Source organism: Phoxinus phoxinus, assembly GCF_949152265.1.
Source record: "Phoxinus phoxinus genome assembly, chromosome: 2".
NCBI lineage: Eukaryota > Metazoa > Chordata > Actinopteri > Cypriniformes > Leuciscidae > Phoxinus > Phoxinus phoxinus.
This window is the reverse complement of record NC_136877.1, coordinates 24,009,745-24,030,609: the sequence shown is the minus strand read 5'-3', so window position 1 is coordinate 24,030,609 and position 20,865 is coordinate 24,009,745. Positions and strand designations below refer to the sequence as shown.

At 39.7% G+C, this 20,865-nt stretch overlaps 1 long non-coding RNA gene across 2 annotated transcripts in view; it reads left to right on the top strand.

Annotated features, from left to right (window-relative positions):
* Positions 1–20,865, top strand: part of LOC306987664 — a 192,072-nt gene that overhangs the window by 136,211 nt on the left and 34,996 nt on the right. For both annotated transcript variants that reach the window (XR_013795221.1, XR_013795222.1), the window contains one exon: positions 154–197. This is a non-coding gene — a long non-coding RNA (uncharacterized lncRNA). The remainder of the gene's footprint in view (positions 1–153; positions 198–20,865) is intronic.

Below are 20,865 nucleotides of genomic sequence, written 5' to 3'. Positions count from 1 at the left end.
GAGGGAGGGTGTGAAGAAAAAAAAGGGAAAAAAAAGTAGTGCCACAGCTAGCGCGCGAGCTGCCATTTACCCTGTATGTGCAAACGACTCTTTCACTTACTCTTTTTTTCCTTCTCCCTCTTTTTTTTACATCTCTCCACGCTCTGCACTTAGGAACTTTCAGCTGACAGTGTGTCCCGGTCCTTGGTATCTCACAGGTAGGCTCATGTTATTTTTTACTCCCCCCTAATTTCCCCCTGAATACGACCCTTTTATGTTTTACACACACACCACACTCACACGCATGCTCACGCACACACTTGCAGAGTCACACTAACACACGGTCAGAGTGCTTGTGCTGTTGATTCTCCCGGTAATGATGTCATTGCGATAGTGGAGGAGAGCAAATGTCTCCTGATTCCTCCATTTAACGGCTGGCTGAATTGGCTGATAATGATAGCATTGGCGTCTCCAGCCTTACAGACAGATCAGACCCTGTGAATTAGCAGCTCCTAACCAGAGAGAGAGAGAGAGAGAGAGAGAGAGAGAGAGAGAGAGATGGCATATGGAGGGGAAAGAGGGAAGCACTGGCACTGAAAGAGAGAGAGAGCGAGAGAGAAAGATAGAGATGTTGAAAGAGAGAGAGGGTGATGTATTTAACATATCTGTGCTGTGCTCTTGAACAGGCTGTGAGAGATCTGTGTGTGGCAGTGCTGATAACTGCCGCTTGATATCAGTCAGGGACATGACCGCCTGTTTGCAAAGCTCTTTAATGCCTCTGCACGTCTGTCCTGCTACTTTGAACTGAATCATGGTCACATCAGGGCCATATCGTTCAATATCTGACCTTAATATTAGAGTTTGTTTCAGTAGAATAGAATTAATATACTTTAAACAATTCAATGTTATTATTTAAATTCCAATTTTTTTTAAACGAACGATTATAGATGAAATGCATGCCACCGAGCGTTATTGTTAGTTATTTTCCTCAGTGTTTTGTTTGACATGTGACATTTTTTATATTTCTAAGTATGAATGCATCTTTCACCCGAAAGGCTCTTTTGCAAATATTGAGCGACTTTAAACACCATGCAACCGTGGACTTTTAAAACACAATTTTCCCCTCCTCCAAAATCTCTAATAGAGTTTTAGTGTTTTTCTTGCGATCTTGAAGTAAATAAATAGGTCCGAATGCTAATGAGCGTTCCAAGCTTTGAACACATGGCCCTCTGTGACCGTCCGCCCCACACCCCTCTAGCCACACCGGCAATGCCACATCTTCAGACCCACAGTGTCATATGAGTACACATACCTGCCTGCATTTTACCCTTCAGGACAAATATTAAGTATATACCTAGTTGTTTATCTGCTCATTTCTGTCACTCTGGGCCAAGCCTGAGGACAGGTCCAATTTCAATGGGTCAACATTTGTTTAATTAAAAGAGAATATCACACTTTGAATTGATGACAAATTGGGATTATTATTATAAAATGTATCTAAATAACAATATATTTTTTTATTTTGTCTTTTAGTTTAATTGTTTTACTATTATTTATTTATTTGGAAGTTACAGGGTTTTTATTATTTTCTCTGTATAATTCAATTGTTTGAATGTCATTGAAATTGAACATTGTAAGACCATAAAAGGATTAATTTGTGTATTACTGCAGTGCTTGTGGTGGAGGGTTGACTAACTTTTGTGTGGGAATAATTGCATTGTTTAAATCCTGTACACATATATACACATTTGCTATCAGCCACCTGGTTGCTTTGTTTGTAGAGGGCTGTCAGTCCTGTGAGGAGCACTTTAAGTAACTCTTGCTGAAGGTGAGAGTTAAACAGTATTTACTTTGGGGAATTTGCCTTTATTTATCTGCCTTAATACAGAGGTGAATTTTAAAGGGGCTCTCAGAGAGAATTCCCCCGATGCTCAGCTTACTTTACACACCTTTTAAGTCTTAAGATGTGTTTCTCCCCTCCTGCTGACGCTTACCCATAACACATCTCCCACAATCTCCGCCGATTTTCACAAATCAGCTTCTTTTCCCTCTCCCCCTTTCTTGTCTGTTATTGTTTTTGTTCTCTCGCCTGCTCCCTTTTTTCAGTCTTGATCACGAAGTGTTGTTGTCTGTCTCTTAAGTTGCCCGTTTCATCTCTTTTGTTATGGCGTCTGTGCCAATCGTTGTAATTGGGAGAAAGCTAAGTTAAGTGAGTGAAGGAGAGAGTGTGGGGTAACTTGCCTTGTTACTTTTCCCCACGTTTTTGTAAATAAGGCTGTCAGTATAGATCAGCCTGTGGTAATGTGGACGATCCAATCCACTCCAAACCCACATGACTGGAGGCTGGAAAAAAATTGGAAGGCATGTTCAGAAAGGACAGCTTAGAGTTCAGTTACACTTCTGGAAGTTTTCATGCATGGCTTCTTTGTGTCAGATCAACCGCCAACATCCTTTTTAACTTTCCGAGGTCAAGAGAACTGGTACGAGATTTAACCTGTTTACGCTATTGTAGGGAAACACATTTTTAGTTCAAGTTAAACAATTCAGAACGGTACTGGAAGTGTACGTTTACAGCACATGTTCTGTGTCTAGACATTTCTTGGGAGAACAAAATGGACTTTATTACACCTCATTTTGTTTCCTGCTTGCATTTGAAAGCATGTGTATTTCACATAAATGGTGCCGATTCAATTTCCATCTGCTTTTTTAAATATAAACACGATATTTATAGTTTTGATTTTTTAACATGTAATTGTGGGTTGGATTTCGCTAAGATGCTTAAGGATTAATTAATTTCACGACGCTAATCAGAACATTATGGATATCGGCTTTTTTCAGAGCGAGAGCGACTTTCGTAACAAGTTGAGCCAGCGATGACGTGATTTGCGCAGAGGAAGGGGCCCGTGGTCTGGTGTTGATCATTAACACTTTCCCTGTATGTGTGGCCCCCTCATCAGGCGGCTAAAAGATCATCTCTGTTTAAATTTGCATGATGATGGTACTGTGACCAGTCATCGTTAGATCAACTAACTAGAGAGGCTTAAGGTTGGGCAGAGAAGATTCATGATCCCCCCCCTCCCCCGATCTCTCTCCGTCTTGGGAGGTCCCCTTTAAAGTGCAAACCTCAGCCCCCCTCTCATCCCGCGTCTCCAGGAATGATGATCCGACGCGATCCCGTTTCTGCACGGGCCAAACGGGGAAGCTATGTGAGATTTTCCCCTCGGTTTATATATTTTTCTTCCTCTCTCTCTCTCTCTTTCCCCTCAGTCTCTCTTAGCCCTCACTCAGCCCTGCTGATTGCCGTAGCCTCGGGGCTCTCCGGCGCACACTACATCCCTGTGATTATATTAATGGCCTCCCGCGCTGGGTTTGGAGGCTGAGGACGGCCAGGGTAATGCGAAGCATTGCCGAGGAACAGTTAAGGAGATGGACCTCTGACCGCAGGGGGTCTCGGGATCAAGGCCCAGGTGGGCCACGCCGTAGCTCCACGCTCCCTCTGGGCAGGCCACTTAACTCGCAACGCCTCAGTGAGCGCCCTAACCACAGCCGTAACAGAGCGCGCACGAGAGAAAGAGAGAAAGAGAAATGTGATGTGGGGTTTCTGTGTCTGCTGTGAAAAAGGGAAGTTATGAGTGAGACAGAACAAATCACACCCAGAGGCTTTTGGCTAAAACTCACAAAGCTGGCTAATAATTCTCCTCTGAGAAGTATTGATCTTTATTTGTTATTATGTGACTTCTAGGCACTCCCGCACGTTTATTTGTCTTCATTAGACTTGAACAGCACCTGCAGCATTGTTACTCCAAAATGGAGTGTGTGTATTTGCGTTATTGCATACGAAAATGTTTGTTTGCTCCCGTGCTATGTGTCTGTGTGTTAGCGCCTTTATTTGGGAGGACTTTATTTCTTTCTCTCTAATTTGGGATTTATTGTGAAATTGCCGTGTGTGTACATGTGTGAAATGCCGTCTGCCGCTCTGCACTGAATATATCTCCTACTTACGTGTCGGCATGATATGTGGAGCAGGATTCATTCATGTTGCACTTGTGAGGTGGGAGCCGTGGGGGTCCGTCTCCCCTCGACTGGACGTTTGATCAAGGCACATGAGGGGTCTGCCCCGTCCCATGCTCCTCTGTTTCATCCTCTCGCCCTGGCCGCAGGATCCCCGCTTACCCCACTTTTGTTGTCGTGAGTAATCTCGGAACTGATCTTAATTATGGCGGCCGGGTCTGGCTCTTTCTCTACCGTCCAAATGCGCTTTTAATCAAACAGTGTAGTCAGTCAGTTATGAGCAAGGGGGAGGTACTCCACACCTCCAAGCCTAGGGCTGCATTCAAAATCGCATACTTCCCTACTATATAGTAGGCGAAAAACAGTATGTGACAAAAGAAGTATGTCCAAATTCACAGTACTCATAAAAGAGTAGACAAAAAGTACCCGGATGACCTACTACTTCCGGCAAGATTCTGAAGTTTGCATACAATGGACACTTTACTATCCCATGAGGCCACGGGAGGGGATTTATGAATGGCACTGAAGCAACGTAACTGACGCTGGCATGTCACATGATAATGACAACATGGTGAATATGGTACGTCCGGATTATATTCCTGCTGCAGACACTCATACTATTTAGAACATACTTTTTTAGCGGCCCTAAGGTAATTACATATTCAAAATAAGTACCTACTCAAGAGAGTATCCGATTTCGGACGCAGTCTAGGAAGAGTGAGAAATAGCTGGAGAGAAGAGAGCATCGTGGGACTGTGTGGAGGAATAGAGCAGGTGTTTGAGAGGAGCTGGGAAGCTGAAGGTAAAAGATTGAACAGGGATTCTTGCTTTCGGAGAGGAAGTGTTACAAAACTCACTATGGCAGCATTTATGATAGATACATGGGTTTAACAAAAAACAAATCTATATGTAAACGTGCAGTGGGCAAATATTAGTTTATCACAGCCAGTGAATGACTGATATGTTGGCAGATATTTGGCGTTTTGAGATCATATCTGATGATACGTGTTCCTGCTTGGCTTATTTTCAGTAGCGTTAGTTCTCGATGGTGTCAGTTGAAATATATATTTAAAAATATTAAATGTAAAGACATTAACACTTTTATTTTGCAAGAACGCATTCAACTGATCAAAAGTGGTAGTTTGACATGTACATTATTATTATGATTTCAAAAATATGCTGTTCTTTTTATCTTTTTTATTAATCAAAGAATCCTTAAAATGTTTATATCAGTTTCCACAAAAATATTAAGCAGCGCAACTGTTTTAAAATGAATAATAATATGAAATGAGCACCAAATCATCCTATTAGAATGATTTCTGAAGGATCATTTGTCACTGAAGACTGAACAATTGTAATAAATAGTAATTTCACAATATTACTGTATTTACTGTTCTTTATTTAAATAAATGCAGCCTTGATGAGCATAAGAGACTTCTTTAAACAAATATTTAAAAATCATAATCATTTTTTTTATTTGATTGTATTTCTAAAATATTTATTTATATAACAATTATTTACAGATTTTTTATAAAATATTTATTAATATAATATTATATATATATATTTTTTTTATTCTTTCATATATATTCATATTTAAAAAAAATATATAATCACAAGTAACCACTCTGCTCCCAAAACTGGTTAACTGCAGGCCTAAGTAAAATGGATTAAAAAGATTGTGAAGAAAGCAGAGGGAGAAGCAGGGGGAGTGGGATGAATCGAGAAAGATGGATTCCATTACACATAAACATGCTTTAAGCACTGATAGGATGATCCATTGGGATTAGTGAGGAAATCCTGATGGACATTGAAAAGGTGACCAGTCGGAGAAAAGCGTTACTACATGCTCCACTGCAGACGCCACACACATTCATACAGAAACGCAAACAAACTGGGGTTATCCTGAAGGTCAAAGGGCAGCCCTCTTAGCACAAACTCAAGGCTTAACGTCAACCAGCTTTATAAATCAAGGATGCATATGTGTGATTGCTTCAGTGGGCCTAGATTTCAGGTATGCTTTATCAAACATTTGTGTATGTTGTCTTTTCAGTTTTTTTTTTTTTTGTGTGATTTACATTGAGTTCCATATTTGTGTCCATGTACAATGCTACTTTAAATTTATAATTTATTTTATTTTTAAGCAAAGTGTCTCATAAAAAGGCACAAAAGTGCCAATTAACTGCAAGGAAGCAAAGTAAAATCGAAAGAAAACAACTGAGAATTCACTTATACTGTTAAAATCCTACGAATCCTTAAAGCCGAGAGTTGACACAGAACAAATGAGATTGTGTTCTATTGCGTGTCTTTGTGTGTGTGTGTGTTTGTGTGTGTGTTTGACCAGAAACAAAAGCAAGTAAGTTCACACCGGGGCAGATTTGGATAAGAATCAGTATAGTGATTTGCAGCAGGGGATCTAGATATTCTCATTAGGTATGCATGGTGGCATTCCCACATCTTGTCTCTATATTATTAAAAGTAGTTTGCCCATAGGCTGCCTCTGTGCTGAAGGAAGTTGGACAGATGGCCATGTTTTTTTAATAGATCACAACCATATCTAAAGCACGGCAGAGGATGAGAGAAACGGATAGCACTACCTCTCTTTCACTGGCTGCTGGATTCATTCAGGGGGGCAAATGCTCCTCTAGCTATAGCCTTCATGAGTGTAGCGTTTCATTAAATAGACTCTAAAACTAATACAACATTCAGTGACTTCTCGCTGTGGATGACAAGTTAATTTGCTGTTTATGCCTGTGTATGTCACATTATATAGCAGTTGCGAAGGTCTTCCGAATAGTGTGTGTGCTGTGAACTGTTTTTAATCTTACAAACCCTCCTTAGCCTTTTTGTGCCTGACTGAAAGTTACTCATAACAGGATGTTTAATGTATCGCAGAGAGAGGGAGAGAGAGGGAGATTATGTCTATGTGGTTGCACTATTTCTTGATGTATACGGCATGTCAGGCAGCCATTGTCTCCTGGGTAAAGAATGATAGTTCAAATACCTACCATCTCTCCCTTGGTGCTCCAAATGCTCGCCTTTGAAGTTTTTATAATCCATCTGTCATCTTGGAGCGGGGAGGGCACATGTTCTGTACTGCTCAATTATAGAATTTTCTTTTTTGCCAGCCACATTGAGACAGAAAACGAATATGGACGGCGCAAAGAGAAAGAGGGAGATAAAAAACAAAATTTTTGCATTCTTCAATTTGCCACCACTTAAAGGGACAGTTCTCCCCAAAATGAAAATTATTTCATCATTCACTCACCCTCATGCCGTTCCAAATCTGTATGACTTTCTTTTGTGGAGCACAAAAAAAAATATTTTGAAGAATGTCTTGATTTATACACTACAGATCAAACGTTTTAGTTAGTAAAATTTGTATTATTATTATTTTGAAAGAGAGAAAATTATATTTTTATTCAGCAAGGATATTGAATTGATCAAAAGTGACAGCAAACTAATTTATATTGTAACAAAATAATTCTATTTGAAATAAATGCTGTTCTTTTTAACTTTCTATTCATTAAAGAAGCATGGAACAAAAAAAAATGTTTTCAAAAACTTTTTTCAACATTAATTTATCTTGAGCTACAAATCAGCATAGCCTATTACAATGATTTCTGAAGACAGTAATGATGCTGGAAATTCAGCTTTGACATCACATAAATATATTACATTTTAAAATAGAAAAAGTTTTTTTAAATTGTAATAATATTTCATATAAATATTCAAATTCAAATAAATGCAGCCATGGCGAGTATAAGAGACTTCCTTACTACATAAAAAGTCAATGATTTTGGACTCAATTCTTCAAAATATATTTCATGTTATCCCAAAGAAAGAAACATATAAGGTAACCCATAAGGTTGAGTAAATGATAGAATTTTAAAAAAAATTGGTGAGCATTTTAACATTCAGTCTCGATTTCCCAATTCCTTTCGGACCCAAAGCACATACACACAGGTGCTCACACACTCACTAGTTTTGGGTGGAAAGCCTAAAATGTGTCCTACTGTTACAATTCTAATGAATTTTACGGGGCTGATTTTGAACATTTTCAAGAGGCAAAAATTAGTAATAACGATAACATTAAATTGATCAATTAACCATTATTTGTATTCCATCTAAATATTTGTTTATTGGCTATGAGAAAAAGGATAATAATAATAACGGAGAATAACATGCATGTGAATGGGATGTCCCATGCAGAATGAAGCAGAGAGGCTGTTCAACACGCATCCTAATAAAGTCTGTCGCAGTGCATGGTGGTAAAATCATGTTTAATTAGAGAATGCGGCACAGGCATGCAGAGGTAAAACACTATTTGTAGAACACAGAAAAGACTGATACATAAAACTAGAGATAGAGAGAGTCAACAAGAGGAACTGATAACTTCAGATATGGTTTCTTAAAGAGCAGTTAGAAAAGAAAACAACAGCAGTTGTAAATCAGATATCTGAAGCGTTTTACCTTTAATATTTTCTTTTCACATCACCGTTAGATCTCTTTGAGTCTCGTGTTATCAGAAGTGAATAGCGAAACACGTAGAAGGGAAGAGGAAGATGAAAGATTGCGCGATAAAAGGAAATCGTACATTCTTTTGTTGTTTTTGAGTCATCAATATTTGGGGTATAATTGTTTTGTTGGCGTTATATATCTTCATTTATGGTGGAACAACACGTAGGCCTTTTTTCTGGCTAAATAAAAGCAGCACCCATCTGCCTCTAGACCAGCTCCAGCCTCCTGCTCATCGCAAAAATAATGCGCGTCCTAATGACTTCCACATATTTGGAAATCTCCCTTTTGAAATTGGTCTTGGCAGATTATTTGCAGGTACTTGAGTTGCATCTGTTTGCAATTTCGCAAATGTGGAAGACTTTAATATGGCACTCTTGCTTTGGAATGATAGGGGCTATTCTAATCCTGGGGTAGCACCGGCTGTCATCACAAAAAGACCTTCGCTTTTCTCTTTCCTTCTCTCGGCGGAAGAAGAGAAACGAGAGACGGGACATCCAGCGTCCAGGTCAAGGTTAAAGTTGCGAGAAGCGTCCTGGTCCCACTGTTTTGGGAAGAGTGGATGAGGGAGAAAGAATGTAAGAGAGGGGAGGAAGGACATTCAAGCCAGGCTGGAATCATCGTGACTTCAGTTCTTGTTAGTTCTACCATGTGGCAAGCAGCTGACCAGCCTAAGCCATTTGATTCTCTCGCTCACTCTCTTTTTTTTTTCAAATATAAACTCAACTATCTGTTCCACTTTCCAAGCCTGTGCTGCGCCTGTGATTTCTCTCCCTCCGTTTTTGTCTCGCTCTCTTACCCAGCAGATTGCAATTGTATAGGTGGTTACAATTACATTCATTACAGATTTCATCAGCGGTGTTTATTCAGTCTGACGAAAAATGAAAAGGCGAACTTTTAACTCCTTTGTTTTGTTTTTTCCCCCCCTCCCGCTCTCTCCTGAATTTTTGGAGAGGTTTTGTTTTATTAGGAGTGAGGGGCAGGCGATGCCAGACAGGGAATTATGTTGAAAGTGTATGCCTTGCAACTTTTCTCCCTGTTGGAAATGTTTATTTGAACAGTAAGCTCATGATTTGAATATTTGTAATCCATGCTTAAATTTACAGGCCAGATGAACTTTTTGGCACAGAATCGCAACCATAAGTAGGATTTTCTCAAAAGCTTTACAAAATTTTAAGCCATTTGCATGGCTTATCTAATTTAGAGGGAGGGGGGGACGCCTCGCCCTTCTATTATTTTCATACCTCTGAAAAAGAACATTGTTCCACCCTTAATGTATATGCATACCTCTACCGCCAGTCTATGGTGACCAATGCTCAAAGCACTTAGCGGGAGACAAAGGGAAAAAGGGAACGAGGGAAAGACGAATACATAAATACATGTGAGCGAGGGGGGAGAGGGGAAATGTATGCAGTGGCCGGGGCGCTGGAGTGCTTTTTCACTCTGTTCAATTCAAATGAGTTTACTAGGTATTGACTTCTGGTGCTGGGAGAGGCCACCCATCTCGTAGGCTGGGCGGTCTTCTCAGCGCTGCGCGCTTTCTTAAATGATGCTAATCAGTCCGGCAGGGCCTGGCCTCTGTCCACCATCAGTTTTTCTGTAATTCAGATGTGGTGAGAACCTGAAATTAAACATGTCTGCGTGTGCACTGTGAATGGAAGTGTTGAGATGTGCGTTTTGGTGTGTGCATCTGGGTCAAGGAAAACCGAATTAGCAGATAGGGGAAATTGCTGAAGCTCTGGCTTTCTCTTGGTCATGTTGAGGGTGAATGTCAACACGATTTAGCCACCGCCCCGTCTGCTGACTGGCTCCGACTCCGTCTTTTTCACGGGCATCGTACGAGATCTGAGGTTCAGGTTTTTACGGCCCTTCAGATGCGTTTATAAGATGAATCCTTTATTTGTGGCTGTCTATATGCGTGTGTGTGTATGTTGACAGCAGGGCGAACAGCTGACTTGACGGTGTAGCCATTGCCCTTGTTTCGGCTTGGCTCTCGGTGGTGTGAAAAAGCTCGCTCTTTGAGGGCATTATATAGATTAATGGTTTGGGCCAAGGGCTCCTGGGAGGCCTAGCGTGAAGCCTTGGACTCGACTGGGATGGAAGGGGGAGCAGAGAGACTGGAGCCCCGGCCTGCTGAAAGCAAACACAGGCTTCTGGTCTGGATCTGGAGGGATGGAGTCGGAGCATCATCTGCTCCAAGCTGCTCATTATATCAGCACGACCCTCCTCTCCTCGCCAGCAGAGACACTAAACACTCACCAACACACACACACACACACACACGCACACACACACACACACACAGACACACACACACACACACACACACACGTCAATAACGAACCGATAAAAAAAAAAAAAAAACTCAAATTCCTCCAACGCAAAAGGATCTCCACACAGACGTCACTGAAGCGCAGACATATGGAGATGTGTTTCTTCCCGATTGTAACAAAAAAAAAAAAGTAAAAATAATTGTGACTTTATATCTCAGAATCGAGATTTTATTTACCGTAATTGTGACTTTATATCTCACAATTGAGACTTTGTTTACCGTGATTGTGCTTATAGTTTGAATAGCCCAGTAGTTGGCGTTGGAACTTTGTAAAAAACCACTACACGCCTATAAACTGAACACGTAATATGCATGTGCATGACATCAGCGTTTTCACAAATTTGAGTTTTTTAAGTTTACAAGGAGACGATAACAGTAATATTTATTTACAGTAACTTTTTATTGCAATTGTGAATTTATATTTCTTAAGTGTAACAATTTCTCATAAGTTGCTACTTTATATCTCACAATTATAAATATTTCTTGTAATTGTGACTTCATCTATTTTTATTATTTACTATATTTCACAAATATGACTTCATAGCTCACAATTGTGACTTTATTTGTCATAATCGTTACTTTATATCTCACAATTGTTACTTTAATTTTCATAATCGTGACTTTGTATTTCATAATTTATATATATATATATATATATATATATATATATATATATATATATATATATATATCACAATTGTAACCTCTCAAAATCTGAGATTTGATCTTTTATCACAACTTGACTGTATTATTTAAACTTTTCACAATTACCATTTTATTTTATTTTCACCCTGGTTTCTATACATATGTTACTTTTCATTTACCAAGAAAGCTCTTCACTGTCTTCACCTGCTTGGAGAATAGGAGACTCTGCTAGTAATATCCAGGGCAAATACCAGTCAAGAGTAGGTGTGAGTATTAAATGTTGTATTTATTGTGTGTTTTGTATAATGTAATGTATTTATTATTATCATTATCATCATCATTACCATTATTATTTTTCCCAGAGAAGGTCAAAGCTCTGTCTCCCATGTGTGAGAATTGAGAATGCAATAAATGAGAATTCTATTACAAACACGTGTACACACACGCACACACACACACACACACACACACACACACACACACACACACACACACACACACACACACACACACACACACACACACACACACACACACACACACACACATACACACACACACTGCTGGTAAGGGCCAAGGCCTTTTTTTCTCAAGGCCTGGTGGACAAACAACAAGCATGTGTTAATGAAAGGTGAAATAAAACTCCAGAGGACGTAAACAGCACATTAACTCACAACAGGTTCTTTGTTGTCTTGGCACTGATGGCTGTGTTAAAGACTGATATTTCATAACTTTACTTGTCATAAGGACAATGGCTCAGCTTTTGGTGTTTTCTTTTTTTGCAGATTTAAACACATTCCAGATAAGATTATGTTTGTGAGCGTGTACACGCACATGCGTAAAACGGAGAAAGACAGAGCGAGCAAAAGGAATAAACTAAGAAACTTAATTTGTTGGAATCTGTGAGTGTTATCTGTTCGCTATTAATGTAAATATGTGTTGTCGGGCATCTACATCTGGTCTATATGCCGCATGCGTGCGTGTCTGGCAGGAGCGTGAGTCTATGCGTGTGCCAGACGTGTGTATGTTTGCATTTGTGTGTGTGCGTTGTTAAAATGGGGAGCTTAAATAACCTACTTTTGTCTTGACAACAGCATCAGTTGTAGAGGTGCACATATGCAGAAAGCTATTTGGAAAGGCATCCTCTTGCCTGTCAGCTTTTATTATGCGGGAAGGTGTCATGTTTGTAAGGAAGCTGAGTGCAGATGGCAGAGTGGAAGAAATGGATCACTAATTTTAACAATGATTAATGAACAGAGATGGAAAATGAATTACACTCCACTATTGGAGGGAGGAATATTCTCTCTGAAAATGTTAACTTCGGCTGCCAGCCGAAGAGAGAGAGAGTGAGGGAGAGAGAGATGGTGATGAAGAGGGGGTGGGAGGGTGGGGGGGTTGGGGGTCTGTTTTTTTCCTTGTATCCTTTGTAAAGTCAACACTTCACTGGTTTCGCTATTACTTTTGCCATTTTGCTGCTCTGACAGACAGCGTTGATCCATGATCTGTCTGTTGAGTTCTAGGACTGTAGGAACAGTCCTTTAAAAGGCAAATGTTGTGAATAGGTAACCGAGAGCATCGTTCCTTTTAATTCTCAGGAGTCTTCCATTCGTTATTGGAGATTTCGGCAGGTAGCGCACGTGCTCTGACATGTTGTGCAGGCGATCCAAGTTCGAATTTGGCTCCCAATCCCACTTTTCTCCCCTTCATTTCCTCTCACTCGTACGCTATCCTGTGAAATAAAAGGCAAGATAAAAATCGTTATATTCAAAACATTAAGAAAATGCTTTATTCAAAGACTTTCAACTAGTTTATTTTGAGCTGAGAAGTTTTGAATGTAAAAATCCTCAAGATGGCAGGTGAAAATCAGTGTTAGATTACATTTAAGCTCCGAGCGGAGCAGTTAGAGGATTTTTTGGCATCCCACAATAAGTTTTAATAAAACAAAACTGTAGGATATCATTGTCAGTCATCAATCATCTATGCACAATTTTACGGAGGAACGTATTTCGGAGAATCCTCTCAAAATAGAGAATTCTAGAAAAAACAGCAACAATATAATAAACATGTGAACACAGACTTTGTGGCTTCGTCTCAGGTGGGTGTTTATTTATTGATTGATTGATTTATTTTTAAGCTTAGACATAGTAGATATGTGTGGTGTTTTGAATTTAATTAGGCTCCTAATGGGAAATACCTTTAGGAAAAGAAAAAAAAAAAGACACAATAACTACTACTTCTGGAAACAATGTTTGTGTGTGCGTATGTGTGTGCTAAAGAGCGCTCAGGTTACCCAGCATATGCTGAGTACTCAGAAAACATACACAATGCCTTTGGTGAACAAGGTAGAGAAAAAGCTCCTGGGATCCAATTTAGAATGTGACTTAAGGCAAGCATGCCTTTGAGTATGTGTGTGTGTGACTGTGTATCTGTTTGTATGTGTGTGTGTGTGTACATGTGAGCGAGTGTGTTCATCTTGGCACTCTATTGAAATACTACAGGGTGATTAGAATTCCCCTTGCAGGCTCTGGGGGTGGCCCGCTTTGAGCCCCACATCTGTGCCCCTGCCCTCTCACTGCTGCCCTCTCTCAATCCCCCTCTCTTTCTCTCTCTGGGAGGCCTGTATTCTCAGGGTTCTGCGCTACTTTAAAGGGAGGTCAGGTTATGTAGTTCACAGAGTTTATGCCGTCCAGATTATTTATTTAGCGCTGAGCAGGAGTCTTTCAAAGGAGGATTGGGTAACGCTCAAGACTTTGTAAATTTGTGTCAGATTTTACCGTCCTCTTTTTTTTTCTTTTTTTTTCTCATTCTGTACTAGCCTACATGTCTGTTATGATTACAAAAACAAAACAAAAAGTCCAAATAAATTGATTCATTGCACGCAATTGCAAGTGTGTTTAGCATCCATGTGCTTTTATGAAATATTTCCCCTTAATCTTATCGGCTCATATAGTGAGGAGGCAAAAGTTTCTTCGTTTAAATCGTTTAAAATAAAATCCTTGGGAAGCATTCCAGCATTTCAGTTAGTGTGGATTGTTTGAGGTATATGTTAGAGTGTGATCATGTAAGATTTGCAGAGAGGCTGGTGTTGAAGGATGTTTTTGAATTTGCAGCTTGTGTCTTACTGGAGAAAGGCACTATTACTCATTTCATGAGAAAGGGGCATTTCTTGAAATTGCAGCAGCCTGTAAAAGGGTCTGAGAAAAAGTAAAAATGATCATGAATTTGTGACGTTTTATAGTGGTCAACAGATTTATCCCCAGTGATGATATGTTGGCAGATTTTGGCATTTTTTAATTGCCAAATAAATAAGTTTTTCCTGTTTTTCTGGTTAGTGTCAGAAACGAGACTTAAGTAATACATTTATTAATTAAGTATTAAAAGTATTTTTTATTTTTTTTTGTGAAATGTATTATGTCGTTTTTAGTGGAAAAAGTTATATTAACATTATAAGCGGACCTTCAAAATATATATTTTAAACATATATAAAATAAATATTTGTCTATATTTCAATCTGAATCCTTTATTACACAGAAGCAATTCTGTCTGTTTGCTTTGCTTTGAGTAAAACCAAAAAAAGCATCAATGACACTGATGACAGAGACACAGATGCTGATGATGCGGATGAGGGAAGAAAGGAGGTTTTGTTCTCAGGAAAGTGGCACCTTGGACAGGAATCATATTTTACCCCATCATCAAAGTGCCCTCCTCTCCTGCACCACATACAGATCTCATGGTCTGTCTCAGCACGTGTCTTTATTGCACCTGAACCAGTGTGGAGCAACATTATAGGCTTCAGTTACATACAACTGATCCAGAGCATCCAGGTTGAATGAAACCCAAACGCTCAGCCTGCCTTAAAGTTGTTGGAATTGGCAGTACTGAAAAGAGCAGCGTTTTATTAGAAAAAGCAACTGATTATCAGTCAAATTATCAGTTTTTTTTTTTTTTTTTTGCACCTGCCATATTTTTAACTGCGTAAATATAGCGCGACTTTCTGAAGTTGTAATTACAGGTAAATCAAACGCATGGTTGCTGAATCTCTTGCATGGGCTGAGTTTGTTTACAGGCGCTTGTCTACCCCCTCGCGTGAACCTGTCTGTGTTCTTCCTGTGCCGCCTCCCTCGTACGCCCGGCTGCAGGTACGACTGCTTGGCACGGGGATTGATGGCGCCAAAAGAGGAGGATATTAAAGATGTCTGTCACGCTCCCCTCCTCAGCGAAACAAGTGGATGTGAACTTTTCAGCCGCGCGCTGTCACCTCACCTAATCAGGACGTGAAATCTGTATCCAAGCATAGTCATTTAACTTTTACCACTTCCTCCCCCTCCTGCTGGAAGAAGACAGTAAAGACAAAAAGAAAGAGAGAGAAAAAGCACAAAGTGACAAAAAGAAGAAGAAGAAAAAAAAGCAGGAGAAAGAACAATCATGCTGGAAGTAATGATATTTTCCAAATAAACGCCCGCCTGTCAGAAGCAGGAGACATATTCACTTCCCCAATGTAGCTCAAGGAGACAATTAGCAAACAGAGGTGACACGGTAAACAGGTGCAGCCATTATTCCGGGAGCTGCTGGCGATATATCCCCATCTCCCAGACTGATGAGGGATCATGTGACAGGAGGGGTGAATTATCTGTCTGTATCAGGGCTCGACTGATTGGGTCTGCCTGCCGTTTTACTCGAACATCTTCTGTCCTCCGAAAAAAGAGATGAGATGAAAAGAGATGATGGCTCCACAACAAGCTCACAGGGTGGGATGTAGCGCTCCTACACTTCTCAGTTTTACATCTGTCTCGCTGCTCTGCTTCTCAGATTGTCTTTGTTTTTCAGTTTATTCTTCTTGTCCCGTACTCCTCTTGCACTTGCATGCTTGCATCTTTCTATCATTCTTTTCTCAGTTTTCGCTTTCCTGCAGTGAATGAAGCTCAATTCATAATAGGTCATCGTACTGTGTGTGCAAGGTCAGACTGGTTTGTGGGAATTGATTGCTTGGTGCTAAAGTGCTAATCAATGAGAACCTTTTCTAGAAGCATGAAAATGTGCTTTTTTTATTATTATTAAAATATGGATAGAACGTCAGCAATGGCATGTGTAATGGCAGGCAGTAGAGAATGCTGTTGACCAAAAAATGACAAGTCTAAATCCCTTTTCCAACCTTTTTTTGATTTGATAAAAAAAAAAATTGAAAGTGCATTTGTTTTGCACAATTAGTTTTTTTTTGCAAATCACTAAACGCCGATAAACAGCCGATTTCATTGGTCAGCTTAATGGCAGAGTCACCTGCAAAGAAAAGTTCAGAAGTCCTGAATTGATCTGATTCTGCTATCTATGCAGATATCGATACCGATAATGCTATCTTTCAGGTTGTGCTACCAACACTAATGCTATAAGGTTATATTGTTAAAAAAGTAAATAAAAGAAGATTATTAGAGTATGTTTTACAAGAAAATACCATTTCAGCCTTTCTACTTCAAGTCACTTGGTACTCTATGGTTCAAAGTTCAATTCATTGTGTTACTTGTTTTTTCTTTTATGATTGTTTGTTGAATTTACTAGCAGTTTCTGAGTGAAAATTGTTTCAAACAAAGTAAATCACACACACACACACATATATATATATATATATATATATATATATATATATATATATATATATTTTTTTTTTTTTTTTTTTTTTTACTGTCGGTTTTAGGGGTTAGTATTTGTTTCAGCATTGTGATGTCATTACCCAGTCTTTGAAATCGGCTACAGGACGGGGTTTCTGCTTAGCTGGTTTACTGGTCTCATCTGTTTTAGCATCTCTTTTTTTTTTATCGCTGAAGTATCGGATATAGAAAATCCCATTGCTAAGACTTCTGTCAAACTACTGGCTTTTCCTAGAGTCTGAACTCTATATGACTCGCTGCAGCCATACGGGATCCATCATAAACATGTGCCGTCCAAAGCAATTCTGTAAATACGTACACTCATAACTTAATAAACTCCTACACGACGACCTCGGCTTCAGAGAAGAACACGTACCGTACAACCACATACCGGTGTCAGGCACGGCTCACTTTCTGTCATCTTCTCAATATCCAGCAGACAAAATCAAACTAGCAAAACAAAGCGAGAAACAAAACACGGACTTCTGTGGAGCCCCCGAAGGTGCTTCGCTCGTCTTATAGCCCACGCCTACAAACCCCCCTCGCTCTTGAGTTTAATCTGTAATATAGCCAGACATTATCCATCAAACCTTCATCTCCCTTCTGAAGCATCCTGAAAATCGTCCGTTTCTTCACCATCCGATGATTGACATGGCACATAGGCGCTCTGTCTCTGACAGTTTAGGCAGCATTAGTTGGAGTGGCAGCCGTCTTGCTAGGAGTTAATGATAATAATTATTTAGCATTTTTTATTGCAGGATAATTATTTAAGAGGTTCATGTAGTCAGCAGTGTAATCAGTAAAGAGCGATTACAGAAAATCCACAGGCAAGCAGATGGTAGCTGTTGTTTTTTTTTTTTTCTCTTTCTCTTCCACTCATATTAAACTAGCAGGCATTATACCAGCTTTGGCAAGAGGACAATGGAAAGGGCAAATGATAAAATTAAAATCTCTTCACCATCTAAAAGAAAAAAAATATATAATCAGTCGCATAATTAGGACTTTTTGGTCCTGGGTGCCAACACTGGCCAATCAACCCATTCTATGTAACAGCAAAAAGTCGTTCAGAAACAAAGAGAAATACTTAACCAGAAATGTCTGACCCTCGTTACTTTGTCTATTAGTGGAAAATGTATCGCTTTTGGTGTTTGCACACAATCAACAGTAGCAAGGTCAGAGTTTTTTTTTTTAATCCCTCTTCTTACAGTACATTTGTACTGTACTGTTAAGTGCTAGCTGTTCAGTGTTGTTCATTATTATTTTTTATTAATTAATAATTGTGTATTTACTTAAAAAAAAAAAAACTTTGTACTTGACAAACAAAACGAAAACCTCTCTCTCTTTGCAGGGTCGGAGTGATCTGTACACAGAGGCTGCTGCCCTACATTCCTGACTAATTGTATAATTGGAAAAAGCTCTCCAAATGAGCGGCCCCCTTTCGCAAGTGCAATCTTCCCAGTGCTTCCCCCTTCAAAGCAAATCACAAAAGAGCATTTTGGGAATAATAATCATTTCAAAAAGCATCCATTATTAATCCAAAATAGTAGAACATCACCAGAGCCATGGCAAAAATGCCACCTCTAGTGCCACCACACACATGCAGCACTGACTGTCGGAATTACGAACTACTTGTGCTCACGTTAAATAAGTGTAACGTGGATAATGTTGATATTTATTTTCAAAGTTCACCTCTGGCGGGCCTTGATCCTCTGCTCAAGACAGTCTTTGCTGTCCCTACGTTCAAAGATCTACCTAAGAGCTGTCTACACACTCATATTTTACAGTTATGCCTGTGCTCATAGATGGATTGGATTTCTGGATTTATGGCTCCTCGCACGCACTCCGTCATTCATTACTTCGATGGCAGCGAGACGGTGGGATGATTTCTGAGGTCGACGGTGTCGCAAAGTGCAGTTAAAACGAATCTGTTAATTAACCCTATTGATCAGTCAAAAAATAGAGGCAAATGTGATTTGCATACAGCAGGCGCGATCAATGCTTTAACTGATTTTTCATCTCCCTTTTTTTCTCCAAATCTGATTTCCTCTGTTTTCAAAGTGAGAGAAAGGGAGTCGGGCCTAATGCCCATCGATCCGCCATTGCATAGACACGAATACAAAGCGTTTTATTATGCAGCGAAGGGTAGGAACATATTAGGAACTCTTTGACTTCAAAGTTCAATACGTCGTGTTAGGAAACATCTTTCTTTCTTTCCTCCTTTTCTTAGTTTTCTCCGGAGCCGACGGCCACAGCACTGTTACTCCCGCCGTTTGCATCGCTCTCTAAAAAACAACGATAATTAAAATGCAGTCACAGTTTTGCTCTGTGAATATTGTACTTGTGCATTAAATACTACTCTAATTGTTAGCTGAGTGGAACACGTATTATTAATAAGGTGATATTTCTTCAGGCAAAACAAAATCTGTTCCCTTTTTCCTGATTGAGTCGCAAGCAACAACAAGCAACACGACGAAGTCTAAAAAAAGGGTGGGGGGGGGGGAACAATAGGTGTTAAAAAAGCAATATGCTGCGTTTTCTCAAGAGCATCTTATTATAGCGTATTGATTTATACGGCTTTAAATGCGATCCGCCGCGCAACAGTCAAGGGCAGAAAGAGAGGAAGAAAGAGGAAAGGAGGGAGACAGAAAGTGGAAGAAAGAGATGGCTACGCAGGGGCTTAGTGGCAGCCGTCGGGTGCTGGAGAATGCCCTGCGCTGAATAGTTTTGGAACACAAAAGGGTAATTGTTTTAGCCCAGATGTTGCTTTCGCACAACAAGCAGGATACAATGTTCCTACTGAGCTGATGAGCCCAATCAGTAGAATGATTAAAAATTGATTTTGTCCCTGTAATTACAGTATGTAAACTACTTAGCCAGGATTGCAAAGGAAGTGATTTTCTAATTACGTATATACTCTGGTGTCTAATGATTGGTTTTTTGAAGTAATGAAGAGAGGGTCCTAACGACTCCTCTGTGTTCTGTTGGTTAAGGGGAAAAAGCGGGAGAGAGAGAGAGGAAGAGAGCGAAGGGGACCATCGTTAGGGCAAAGGCAGCAAGCAGACAAAGAGCTCAAATTGAATTTTCGCCACGGTAAAAGGCGAAGGGATTGTGTTTGTTAACATGCGAGCCGAACGCTAATGGTGGCCGTGACTTGTGTGGGGTCACCGGTCCGACAATCTGGACTCTCCAATTAAATCCCCCTGGAGTCATCATTACCACCAACAGAAACACACACACATTATCATGTTTTTGACTTGAAAATTGTAATATAATTATTGGAAAGCGGAGTGTACTGTACTTGTTTTTCGTTTAGGTGACCAACGGCTTATAAAATAACAGCCTCTGTGGTCAGCTGTTGAGAAACAACACCACCAAAAGTGAAACTGAAGTTACCCTCTAGTTTTCTCTTTGATGCCTTTTTAAATTTTCCATTATATCATTTAATTTAATTAATTCATCCTATCAAAAGTTACTGCTTAAAAAGAAGTATGTTTCAAACTTATGGGTCTTTTTTTTAAAAACCTCAGGATATAAAACCCATAAAGCACACATCTGCTTTGTTGAAAACAATTTCAGCCCTGCTTTTAAATTCTGTAGCAACAGATTAGAGTAATCTGATAACGGTTGGCATTCTCCGGAGCGAACAGGACGGAAAAAAGAAAACAAACAAACAAAAATTCCACACAATCGGAAGCGACGCTCACGCAGCTTTGCATTGTGGGTGGATTTGGGGGTGAC